Source organism: Vombatus ursinus, unplaced genomic scaffold, assembly GCF_900497805.2.
Source record: "Vombatus ursinus unplaced genomic scaffold, bare-nosed wombat genome assembly UNPS02014832.1, whole genome shotgun sequence".
Classification (NCBI taxonomy): Eukaryota; Metazoa; Chordata; class Mammalia; order Diprotodontia; family Vombatidae; genus Vombatus; species Vombatus ursinus.
This window is the reverse complement of record NW_020954610.1, coordinates 65,504,557-65,518,417: the sequence shown is the minus strand read 5'-3', so window position 1 is coordinate 65,518,417 and position 13,861 is coordinate 65,504,557.

Here is a 13,861-nt window from a genome sequence, read left to right as displayed (position 1 = left end):
CAGGATTTTCATGTTGAGAGGGTCCTTGGAAGCCATATAATCCAATCCATATCTAAATAAGAATCCCCTCTCTACAATATCAATGAAAAATCTTTGGTTAAAGACTTTTGGGGAGAGGAAACCGATTACATCCCAAGGCAGCCTACTCTACTTTTTGTTGTCGTTTAGTCATTTCTGATTCTTTGTGACCTCATTTAGGTTTTCTTGGCAAAGATACAAGAGTGGTTTGCCATTTCCTTCTCCATCTCATTTACTGAGGCAAACAGGGTTAAGTGACTTGCTTAGGGTCACACAGCTAGTCAATGAGGCCAGATTTGAACTCAAGTAGATGAATCTTCCTGACTCCAGGTCCAGCGGTTCTATCCACTGCATCATCTAGGCTGTCCAACTTTTATTTTTTAATATTATTTATTTTTATTTATTTATTGCTAGGCAATAGGGTTAAGTGACTTGCCCTGGGTCAGTAAGTGTTATGTGTCTGAGGCCGGATTTGAACTCAGGTCCTCCTGAATCTAGGGCCAGTGTTCTATCCACTGCGCCACCTAGCTGCCCCGCCGTCCAACTTTTAAATAGCTCTACTCTTACGTAGCTTTAATTATTAGAAAGTGTTTCTTTGTATCAGACTTACATCCATCTCTCAGAAATATCCTTAGTTACTCCTAGCTTTACCTTCTGGGGGCAAGGAGAACATGTCTTACCCCTCTTTTATAAAACAGCCCATCAGATAGATACAGCTATCATTTCACCTCCTAAATCATCTCTTCTTTGGATTAAATGTTTCCAGGTTCTTCATGACATCATCTTTAGGCTCTTCATTATCTATCTTCTGTAGCTTTTTTGGCCTATCAATGTTCTTTTTTGTAATGTGTTTCTTAGAACTGAACACAGTATTCCCAGGACAGCTTATTAGGGCCAGGCTAGAGTGGAACTATCAGTGTGAGTAATATTTGAATGCTAAGCTTCATATTTATATGTTCAAAAAAATCAACATCACAAGTATTATATAGAGAGACATGGCTAGACAGCATTTTGAAAAAGATCTGGGAATTTTTATTAAGCTTCAAGCTCACAATACAAGTCAAGAAGGTGATAGGGAAGTAAAAAATGCTGATGCAATCTTAGGTTTTGGTTTCCAATGCAAATGAGAGGGGGAGAGAAAACAAGAACAACTGAAAAAAGAGGCTGAGCTGTGGGGAGATCACCCTCTATTTCAATCTTCTGTTTCCTTTGTTCCCTATTCTTACAATAATAATAATAATAACAACAACAACTAATGTTTATATTGTGACATAAGGTTTGTAAAACACTTTACAAATATTTCACTTTATCCTCATAACAATCTGGAGAGGTGGTTTCTATTATTATGCCCATTTTGCAGTTGAAGAGTAGGAAGTAGATAGAGTGAGTTTTCTGGGGGTGACATAGCTAGTAAGTTCAGCCAGATTTTAACTCAGTTCTTTCTGACTCCAGGTCTAGCATTCTATCCATTCTGCCACCTAGCATAGATGGTCAGCAAAAAGCTCCCTAGGTGTTGAGCCACCCTACAAATCAAGTGGTCATTTTTCCTCAATGTTCCTATGATTTCTATTTCAGAAAACAATTTCACTTGTTGATGAGAATTAGGTCCAGAATTTCTGTTCTCCTCATTGCTACCTCCACCTTTTGAGCAATCGAGTTGTTATGTCCAGCCAAGAAAGTCCGAACCTCTTAATCTTGGCAGAGAGAGAACTTCAGCAGATATCTAGACTCCCATCAATACTACATCATGCTTCCATGCTAGGCTTGTGATCTATTTCTTGTTTATGTTCATAGGGCACAAATAATAAACAAGAAATCAGCAAATAAAAAAACAACATGGGTAATGAGAAATTCTAATGTAAGGAGGCAAATTTGACTGCACAGATATCACCAGAATTGAGCGGGATAGGATGCACAACTGGAATATGACCCTAAATGGACATACCTTACCCTGAATGAATAGGATAAGTAAAAGAGAGGGGAATAATATAGATGGTGGTATCTGCATGTGATGAAACTCATGAACCAGGGTTGGAGGGATGGGAAACATGCTAGAGAGCATTTGGGTGAAGATTTGATGGAGGTAGAAACAGAACGGATCTTTGCATTAGACTCTGAGACTTAGAGTATAACATAGTGTGTAGTAGTGAACAAAATTTAGAACTTGGAGTCAGGATCATGCAATGACTTTGTATCCTCTTCACCCAAAGTTCCTCGCACTTGTTGATAGATGGAAGCAGTTTGCTTCTTCGTTTTCAGTTTAAAGTAATTTTGATTAGTCAGTCAACTAGCATTTATTAAGCACCTACTATGTGCCAGGCACTGAGCTAAGCTCTGGGGATACAAAGAAAGGCAAAAATAGTGCCTGCCATCAGGAAGCTCACAGTCAAATAGATAATTAGATTTGAATGATTCCAGACAGATATATTATATCAGATTTTCTTATATCTACTTTAGCCCTGATTGAAAAAGTCTTTCATTCCTCTCTTTTAAGTCCTGCTCCACAAATTGAGAGCCATTGTCACACACCATCTTTGTAACTAGTTTTTCACTTTGCAAATATCTGCCTTTCTCTTCTGAAGTTCCCCTTTGGCTTCAGTTGGTAGAAGTAAGGGACATACTACTTGTACCCTGAAGATCTTCAGTTCCTTATTCAAGGCTTCCTAATTCCTCAGCCATGCTTTCTGTCGTCCTTCTGGAAACACCATTTCTGCTCAGTTTACAGGGTATCCCAAAAGTCTTAGGGCAGTTTCAAGCTTCAATAGCGATAACCACTTGAAACTGCCCTAAGGCTTTAGGAACACCCTGTATTATCAAAAGACATTGTTCAGATTTTTCCTGTCATTTTAAATCTTGGAAATCTGTTAATGAAGTCTATATCATAGCATATCAGAGTGAATATGTACGTGAAGACTGACCTGTAAATAGTTTGTTTATTTAGTGAGCCTGTAAGTTTTCCTTACCCTTTCCTTATTTTGTTCCCCCTTTTAACTAGCTACGTGTTTTACTTACTATTCCGAGCCTGGCCTTGTCTTAAAGAACACGAGATAACAGATAGCTCATAAAGGACTCTCAAAATTACATTGTCTCTATTTTAAACAAGAGTGTTTCATTGAGGTTTCATCATTAGCTTCTTGATTATGAAAATGACTTACATCTAAGGGAATACAAGAGCAGAGACAGAGATCTATAACATTAAGTAGGGGCTCCATCTATTACCCCGTCTTATCTCTGCTTAGAAGTCTGTGGCCAGTCCATTGGAATTTACTTGGATTGGTCAGTGGTTCTGCAAAGCAAGGTCAGTGGGTTATTTTTGTATCTAGTCCAGTGATGAGGTCATTGTGCCAGGGCACAGACACTGAGGCACCAGAATCACTTTTAAAATGCAGCTTCCACTCTCTCGACTGTTAGGAATCAAGTTGGGAAATTAGGAAAAGAAGTATTTATTTTGAAACCGGATTTCAAATTTTCTGTTTGTTAAGAGTAATTAGTAACATATTGAAAAAAAGAAGTTTCTAAAGTAAGTTCCAAAGTAACTGAAAGTTGGTAACCCATATTTTTTGGGTTATCATGAACAGGTAACAAACAGGGTCTCTGACTCCTGGCAGTATGCCTCATACTAAGATCTTAAAGAGAACAACACAAAATCAGGTGAATATTGTTGCAAAATCAATTGTCAAAATCATCATGCTAACTTTAGAAAGAGTTTGCATGTTGTTTTAAGAGTGAGTCATTTGTTTGTCTAATTTTTCATGACCATCTTGAGTCATAAGAATTGAACAGTGTTCAATCAAAGTTGATTGAACTTCCTGCCTCACTTCTCCCATATAAATACATCATATATTACTAACCTTCATATTTGAATATAACACTCCTGAGTTGGAGTCCTTTCTGTATATACAAGTGTGGCTAACCAGGGAAACAAGCAATCCACATTCTTTTCCATTTTGTGCACACAGATGTGCACACACACACACACACACACACATACGCCCTTTGGTTTGTAGATTTAGCTTTGGCAGCAATTTGAAGTGACAATCTGTTTTCAACTCTTAACTTTATCCTTAGTCTTTTATTCTTTCCAAGTAGAAGTGGATCATAGAATGTTAGAGCTTGAAGATCACCTTTAGATTATCTAATACAATCCCTTCCTTTTACAGATAGGGAAACTAAGGCCTCAAGAGAACACCAGTATGACCAAAATATTTTAGAATGAAGATTGCTGGGCAGACAAGTGGGGCACTGGATAGAATGCCAGGCCTGGAGTCAGGAAGACTCATCTTCATGAGTTCAAATCTGGCCTCAGATAGTTACCAGCTGTCTGACCCTAGGTAAGTCCCTTAATCCTGATTGCTTCAGTATCCTCATCTGTAAAATGAGCTAGAGAAGGAAATGACAAATCACTCCAGTATCTTTGCCAAGAAAACCCCAAATGGGGTCACAAAGAATCAGACACAACTCAAAAATGACTGAACAAAAAGATCTATAAAATATGATACATAAATAAAATCATTATCTTTTAGAAGTAAGGGAGCAAGAACAAGCATGCCACTGGAGAGGAGATCAGGGAGAAGATCAAAGAGAACAGTTATGGGAATTTCCTTGAACCAGAGAAGGGAGAAAGTGTAGTTCAGTGGAAAGAGCACTGCCTTTGGTGTCAGAGGACCAGGGGTTCAAATCACACCTCTCATGACTTCCTACTTGTGTGTGACTTTGGGCAAGTCACCCACAGTGAGCATTAGTTTCGTCATCTGTAAAATGGGAAGGTTGATCTAAACTGTTGGAGGTCTTTTCCAGCTCTGGATTAATGATATTTTGACTCTAAGAATGTTTGGGGTAGAAGAGGTTGTACATACATAATTTTAGAGTTGGCAGGAACCTCCGAGGCTATCTCATTCAACCCTCTCATTCTACAGTTGAGGAAACTGAGGCCCAGAAGGGTAATCTACTCAAGGTTATTGTGCTAGGTAGTGACAGAACACTGATATCTTTGGTCACAAAACAATCTTTTTCCTGTTTGTTTCATGTAAGTATCTCTCTTGTTGCTGTTTCCCAACATCCCATATTTAAATGCCTTCTTTTGATGTGGCTAGAAGCCCTTCTTGGAATCAACCTTTCCTGTCCCACTTGGCTTGCTATCCTCCCCAATTCATTTTATCAGGGCCATTGCTCATTTATCCATCCCATGGTCATTCATTCTCCCCACACACTCTACTATATGAATTATATTCCAATATTCATGATTTTGAGCTACAGGGCCATTCCTATTACCGCCACAGCTCCCAAATAATGAGGCTTAATCTGTCCGAGGAGCCAGATGTGACTTCTACAACAGGTCCAATTCTTGAAGTCACACCAGAATGGGGGGCTGAATATCACTATTGCTCTGTACACCTTCAGTGGGGTGTGGAACTTTCTGTCACGTTGGTGCCACACCGTCTGATAGCTTCCTACAGGACCTGATTGCAGCCTTGGCTTCTCAACTGAGCTTTGGAAAATGTGCTTCTTGGGGTAACAGAGCTGAATCATGGTTTGTAGCATTGTAGCAGGAATAAACATGCTTGGCTTTGTGTCTATCTTCTCTGGTTTAGGCTAATAAGTAGGCTTATAACTAGTTCATTACATTTGATCAATTCTTTTTGTCGTTGCATGTTTTTTTCATATATGATTCAAGAGGAAGGTCCTCATACACATCATCATCGTAAATCACTACCATCAACAGAAAAGATAGATAGACAGACAGATAGATAGATTGATAGTAAAGAACACGCTAAATGCCAAACAGGTAATGCAGTGACTAGGTGGTGCAGTAGGTCAAGTGCAGTAGATCTAGTAGGTCAAGTTGTTTTTGACCTCAGAGGCCTGGAGTCAGGAAGACTCATCTTTGTGAGTTTAAATCCACCTTCAGACACTTACTAGCTGTGTGATCCTGGGCAAGTCACTTAACTCCATTTGCCTCAATTTCCTCATCTGGGAAATGAGTTGGAGAAGGAAATGGCAAATAACTCTAGTATCTTTGCCAAGAAAACCCTAAATGGGATCACAAAAAGTAGAACATGACTGAAATGACTCAACAACAACAACAACAAACAGGTGATTCAGACTGTAAATGCTCCAGGACTTCAAAGGAAGGAGTCATCATTATCGAAGAGCTGGAATAGTAAAGGAAACTCTCTAAGATGGAGTGCAGTTTGAACTGGGTTGAAATAAATAATTGGTAAGAATTTAACAAGTGGAGAAAAAGGGACAATCCAAGTTGAGTAGCAATACATGAAGTGTTTTTTAACAATTACATATGGGAATATGGAACTGCCAATGCATGGTATGCTCAGTGGTCAGAGAGGTGACCAGTGTACCTGGAGCACAAGGTTTGTGGAGAGGAATAGTAGGTATGAAGGCTAAATGGGTCTATTGGAAACAGATGATAGAGGGTCCTGAATGCAAAACTAAGGAATCTGGATTTTATCCTGTAGACAATGGGAAATTGATTAGAGAGTTTTGATAGGATCGGGATACGTATGTAAAATGCATATATTATAATATTTTAAGAAGAAGGTCTTATTGCAAATACTTCAAGGATCTGTCATTTTGTGGATGCCTTTTTCTTGTGGATTTCTTCCACCAAATACAGATTACAACTTCTCTCTAACTTAGCAGATGGTCTTTGTGAATTGATGTGGTCAACAATTAATTGCCCTGCAGCCAATATGATGATAAATCTCTCTGGACTTAGCTAGAATGTGCAGACAGGAGACAAACTATCTCTAATTGGACCCATATCCAAAGCCATAATAATAATAAAGATAATAATAATATTATATATATGATTTGTATGTTGAGGTCAGGGGTGGTGGTGGTGTATTTCCATACATATGATTTGGCCTTGCCAATCTCATTAAATATTTATTAATTGTCAGTTGGGTGCATGATGCAATTCAATAAACAATTGTGACAAGACACAGCACTGTTTTCCATTCAACAAACATTTATTATGTGTTTACAATGTGCAAAGTTTCCTTTCCTTCATATGTTTCCAGCTTCCAAAAGTCTTTCTATGAGATTTATGTGTTAATGAGATTTTTTAAAAAAAATGTACTACTAGAACAAAAGAGCAGGGGAAATAGTCTTAAGGGTATTCTGAGAAAAAGAATACAGGGCCAAGTCTGAGGAACCTCTGCCCACATTATACAAGTGGATCAGGGAACAAAAGGACAATGCTCTTCTTGGTAAGCTGTTTTTTAACATCAGAGGCCCGTGGCTAAGTTGAAGAGGCAGCATTGTGTAGTGAACGGATGGATAGCCTGTGAGTTAGGAAGACCTGAGTGTAAGTATTGCTTCTAACACATTAGCTATATAACCATGGAAAAGTCAGCTAAGTTTTGAAGGCTTTAAGCAGATTTCTAAGACATAAAGAAAAGGGGAGGGATTTTCTTACCAGGAAGTTCCCTATACCTGTGATGTCAGACTCAAATGGGGGGCCACTAATCCATACAAAAGGATCCAGTGCCTATTGATTTCCTTCTAAAATGTGATGTTATCTATGTTTTATTGTACTTCTATTTATTTTGTTAAATATTTCCCAATTATATTTTTATCTGGTTCCGACCAGCACTATCGCCATGAGTTTGACACCTCTATCCTATACCAGTGAAAATACCAGTCTGGCCTCCCCCAAAAGATCTTCTGACTCTATGTCCCTTTGGCATATGCTCATGCAAAAAAGTTTAATTCTATAATTTCACTTCACTTAGAAATGAATGAATGCACTTCCTTTATGTCTATTTATTAAGCAAAATTGGAGAGATGACTTTCTGGCATTTTATGATGTGTTCTACCTCAGTAGCCTCCTTACCTCTCTGCAGAGAAGAAAGAAGTGTGTTCCATCATCTCTTTCCTGGGACCAACACTGTTCAATGATGAACATACTGCCATATTTGGTGGCAATTTGGTCTTGTTTTTATTTCCCTTTTTGTTATACTTATCTGTATTCTATTGGAGAATACAGCAGAGTTCACTGGAAAGAGTGCCCAGTCAAAGCATCTGGGTTTGAATCTTGGCTCTAACACTTTTAAGGTATGTGTGATATTGAACAAACAAATTAACTTCTCTGGCCTTCAATTTCTTTACCTGCTAAATAAGGGTAATGGACCAGAATCAGGGCTTCTTAAACGTTTCCCACTCGCGACACCTTTTCACGTTTGGAAGTGTTGGCGTCGTGTGACGTGATGGTACGCACAGTACAAAGAGTGCATGCTTTGTGTTCAGAACCAAGGCTGCAGTGAAGTTGCATGATGCAACACTGGCAAGTGCTTCCAGAAACACCTCGGATTCATCACACATTTGATTCTGAATTAATTTTTGGTCGTTGTTGTCGCCAAATTTTTTGCAACCCCATATGAGGCGATGACCCACAATTTAAGAAGCGCTGGACTAGATGATCTCTGAAACAGTTTCTAGTTCTAAATTTTTGATCTGTAAATCTTACTCTGTTTACTTCTCAAGTATGTACTGTAAAACTTAATTCAATCAAAAAGCCTAGAAAATGGGGATATTAGGGGAAACTGAACTTTGTTGTGAAACGCAAATAGTGTTCCTGCAGTCTGTCTGTCATTGATCATCTGTCTGAATGTAGAACACTTTCTGGCCTTAGTAAGGTCAGTCTACTCGACATAATTGATTCTTTCTTTGATAAGTGAGCATTTTGCAGTAACTCAGGGTCATAAATTGGAGCATCATTTCTTTCTGTTTGGTGCTATAGCTATAGAAAATTGGGCTGACCTCAGGATATACCCTAGACATTGATTTGGTGAATTGATTCCTAGTAGAGCTTGTTTTCTTGGCATTTGTCTTTTTCTTCTAAAAGTTGAATACATAAAAAATAATTCAGTTATACTGTAGTGCAGTGGAAAGAATACTGAGCTAGAGGTCAAAAGGTCTGGGTTCTAGTTCAGATTCTACCACTAACCAGTTGTATGATGGTGTAAAAATCATCTCATCTCTCTGGGCCTCAGTTTCTTCACCTGTAAAATGAATTGCCTGGTCTCAATGATCTCAAAGGTCTCTTTGGCCCCACTAAGTTCAACTAAAGGTTGAAAAAAAATGTAGTTGATGACTTTTTTTTCATATTACAATCACTTCCCAATATTACTACCTTTCCTCTACTCCTTCAATTTAATCCTCCCTTGTGACAAAGAAAAACAATCCAGAAGAACTGATAAAAATAGCTATGGTTGACACTATATGAAGTATTGTATACTGGCAGTCCTCCACCTCTATATGAAAAAGAGGGAAATGAATTTCAATATCTCTTCTCTTGGATCGAGGTTAGTCATCAAAATTAGAGCAAATTTGTCTGCGTGCATTTCAGTGTTATTTATCGTAGTCATTATCTATATTGTTTTCTAAGTTCTGCTTACTTTGCTCTGTATCAATTCACACTAATCTTCCCACATTTCTCTGAATTATTCACATGTATCATGTCTTACAGTGCAATAACAGCCCATTACATTCATATACCACAATTAGTTTGATCATTCTCCAGCTGATGGACATTTACTCTGTTTTCAGTCTTTCGCTACCATAAAAAATGCTGTTATGAATATTCTAGTCTTTAATAATGATTATAGTCAATTAGTATATAAGCTTTTTCTCTAGAGTATACCAATGCTTACTTCCAAGTCTCTTGTTACTTCCTCAAGCATTGGATACGTGACATAGATTGAAAAAGATTGACTTTATTACTGTCTTGCTTTTTTCTCCATTTGTGATGGGCAAGAGATTAGTCAGATAACTAACAATTCTGACTTGATGGGCCATATCTTCATGATGTAACCTTAGCATCACAACCATCTTCTTAAAGCAGCCGAACTTGTTTGATTCCTGTGAGACACCAGGTCTACTAATGTACCAATTTTTTTAAACAAGGCCATTTTAGATATAATAGAGAAGTGATTCCAACTCTGTGGGCCTCAGGTCCCTGGAAGACTGTGGAATTATTGTTAAAGGTCCTTAAATTTGATGTGCACAGACATTGTTTTCTCGATCTTTACTTAGCTATAACAACATATGCAGTATGATTCAGTACAATGAAATAAACATTTGAAAGGCAGAATAAATAAAATGAATGTTATCCAGATATGGAAATTTTCAAATATGTGTAGTGGTTTTGGTGATTAATATAATATAAGTTCATTGGAAATTAATGTTTCTAAATTTATAGTAGCTTTTTATCATCATGTTTTTTTTTTCCTAGAACAAATGTACACAAAAGAGATTTTTGGAGACAATACAATTGTGAGGGAAATGAGGGACTGATTCTCAAGGTATCCGAAAGAAGTCAAGATACCAAAGGCATGAGAAAAATCATGGAGCATATTATTATCAAAAAAATTAGCTGAGGGAACATGAGTAACTACTGACCCTATTTTTTCAGCCATTTAAGATTTCTATGGAAATAATCTATCCATTCTGGAGGCAGTTTTGTTGAGAACATTAGAGAAGAGGCAGGCCTTTGCAAGTGATAACGCGCAGTAGAACACATCTTTACCATCACACAATTGACTGAAATATGAGAATATGAGATCTTACTGTACTTATTTTTTGTTCACTATGAAAAAACATTTTATTTGGTATAGAACATTGTATTTAAAGATTCTTCTCCAACAAGGTGTCCCTCATGCATATGTCCAAACTAAAGATTCCTTGTACAATATAACAACAGAGACAATCTTGTTAAAAAAATCCTCTGATGGTTAATATCAGTTGAAGCACAAAACAAGGAGATGTAAACTTTCCTGAGGTATTCACCACTGAAAGGGAGGAGGAGATTCAGCTTAGAGTTCAGCTTGAAGGAGGGATTCCTTATGGAGGTCCTCTTGATACTCCAAGATGTGAATGACATTATGCTGATTTTCATCAAGCCACAGAACACTGAATAGCCTCCAAAATAATTATTCTAATGTGTTTAGTCTAATTATCCATGTAAGAAAAACCAAGAAGAAGAAGAGTGTCTATTATCCAGACTATAATATATAGCTAAATGAATAACTTGTAGATAACTAATATATAGCAATGGATGAATTTATCCATTGGTATATACATCTTGGACTGACACTGAAAATAGGTAATGAGTTGAGTTTAGGATGGAGCAGGTGGAGGAGAGTAGACTGGATCACCTTTGGAAACTGCAAGCTTTTCACCAAAATAAAGGCCCATCTTTTTACTGCCAATATATTTCCAGTATTACTGTATGAATGTGAGTCATGGGATGCTACGATTTCTGAAGGACTGAAATTGAGGATCGTCCATAGAGGAGAGATAGGTAATTAGTAAGTGTGAACAGGCTACAAAATATTACAAAGAATTATGAAAGGGAAACAGTGTAAATTATGTCATTCAGGAAATGATATGAGTAAAAAAGAGGATGGATGGGTCATGGGGTGAGACCAAGGGATAACTGGTGGACAGACTGTATTTCATTGGCATCCTTGCAAGGTTAGAACTCAAAGAATGCTCTGAGCAAGTTGGATAGATCCTCTGTGATAAATTTATGGCAGAGTATGAATAAATGTCATACAGTATGGGCAGCAATGTATGGGATATGGTATGCTTCATTTGAGGGACTACCTAAACTTATGACTTCCTCTCACTCTTCAAAGCTGCCATTCCCAGCTTCCCCCCACATACCAGGACTGACCTGAGCTACATTTTGGTTCCCTTTTACTTTACTTAGCTCTCTTTGAATAACTCAGAGGATCACCTTATATAGAGCCCAGTACAAAGAAGTTGCTCTGATCCATGATAGGTGGAGCCAATTACATCATTCCAAGATGCTGATATCAAATCATTCCAAGATCTTCAAAAGAGTGAAGACTGGGTCTATCTATACTGTGAATGAACCTTTTTTGTTGTCTACTTTATGCTTGTGACTATCCATTATTCCTTCAATGCACTTTACCCATTGAATCATAGTATCATGCCTCACAGGTAATTTAGTACAACCTTTTCATTTTATAAATGAGCAAACTAAGGCCCAGGAAATTATGATTTTCCCAAGTTCACACAGGCGGTATGTGAACTTGGGCCTTCTGTTTTGAAAGCCTCTGCTATTTCCAATGTACTATGTTGTGTCTAGTTCAGCTAACATAAGAAATTATGTTAATTAAATAAAAACCTTGAGAGGTAATTTGGAATCATGAATGTCCTTATGTTTCTAAGGATATTCCCTGGGACTCCTTTAGATTAATTTAATCATCATGAAAACCACAGAGTAAAATGATTTAGATGCAATATTTAGACAGAATGTAAGTTCCTTGAGAACAGAGATGGTTTCATTTTTGCTTTATCGCAGTAGATAGAGAGCCAACCTTGAAGCCAGCAAGACCACAGTTTAAGTCTCATCTCTGACAAACTAGCTGTGGGGCCCTGGGCAAGTCACTTCATCTCAGTGCTGTAGACAACTTTGAAAGCCTGTAAGTTGCAGAGAAGGTGCTGGCCTGTATTGGTAGAGGAAATATCCTCACTTGGGAATATCCTGTGCCAATGAAACCTTAAATTCAATCCTTATAGATTCAAGTCCCTATCCCCAATGTCTATCATAATGCCTGGCACATAGTAGGAACTTAAAAATAATTGTTGATTGGCTGATTGTTTCAGGAGACTGAAGGATGGATCAGATGATTCTTTCCTTCCATCATCCTCTCTCTCCCTTTCTCCCTCTCTCTCTCCCCCCCTCTCTCTCTCACTCCCTCCCTCCCTCTTTCCCCTCTCTTCCTCTCTCTTTCTCCTTTCTTTCCCTCTCTCTCTCCCTCCCCACCTCTCTCTTCTTCCCTCTCCTTTCCCCCTCTCCTTTCTCTCTCTTTCTCTCTCCTCCCTCTCTTTTCCCCTTTCTCTCTCTCTCCTTTATACTTTCCCCTATATTTGATAAAACCAACTCCTTTACCTTTGTTAGTAAACTGTGACATGGAAATGTTCTGGGCTTCATTGGAATTCCATCTGCACTGCAGGAACGGTCTCTGCAAAACAAGCTGTAGACGTGTCATTCCTGGCCCGTGTACCCACAGAACCGTAGAATCATTTCAAAGCTGGAAGGGAACTTAGAGGCATTTATACCAGAAAAAGGATTCCTTCTGTAATGTACCTGCTGAGTGGTCATCAAGACTTTGCTTAAAGACCTCAAGTAAGGTGGAATGTACTCCCCTCCCCCACCTCAGCCCCTTCCATTTTTAGATAGGAAGTTCCAGTTGTTAGGAAGTTATTCCTTATGTCAAGCTGAAATCTGATTCTTGGCAGCTTCCTCCCGTTGCTCCCAGTTCTGCCTCTTGGAGCCAAAAAGAATAAATCCATTCACTCTTTTACAGAATAGCCTTCAAATACTTGACAAATTATCCCATCTTGACAAATCCTCTCTTCTACAGGCTAAGTACAACTCAAGGAGTGCTTGGGTCTACTTTGTAGGGAGAGAAATATAGTGTTTGGGGTACTAGATTTGTAATCTAGAATTCAAACTCTAAGACACTACTTGTGTGACTTTGGTAAAGCCACTTAACCCCTCTGTGCCTCAGTTTCCTTATCTGCCAAATGAAGCAGTTGGACTCAATGGCTTTCAAGGTCCCTTCCAGCTATGACCCAATGATTCTATGTGACTTTCTGAGCTGTAAATTATACTTCAATCTCTATTGGTGAGACAAGGATAAAAGGCACTAAAATTGAAGTGGGAGACTAGGTGGTAACTGTTTCTTTGTGGACCTGCTTCCAAGTGACTCTTGGAGTAGTCTGAAAAATTTGGCTTCATATTAAGCAGTGAGCTAGTATATGCAGGAAAGAGGAAGTTAAGAAAACTCAG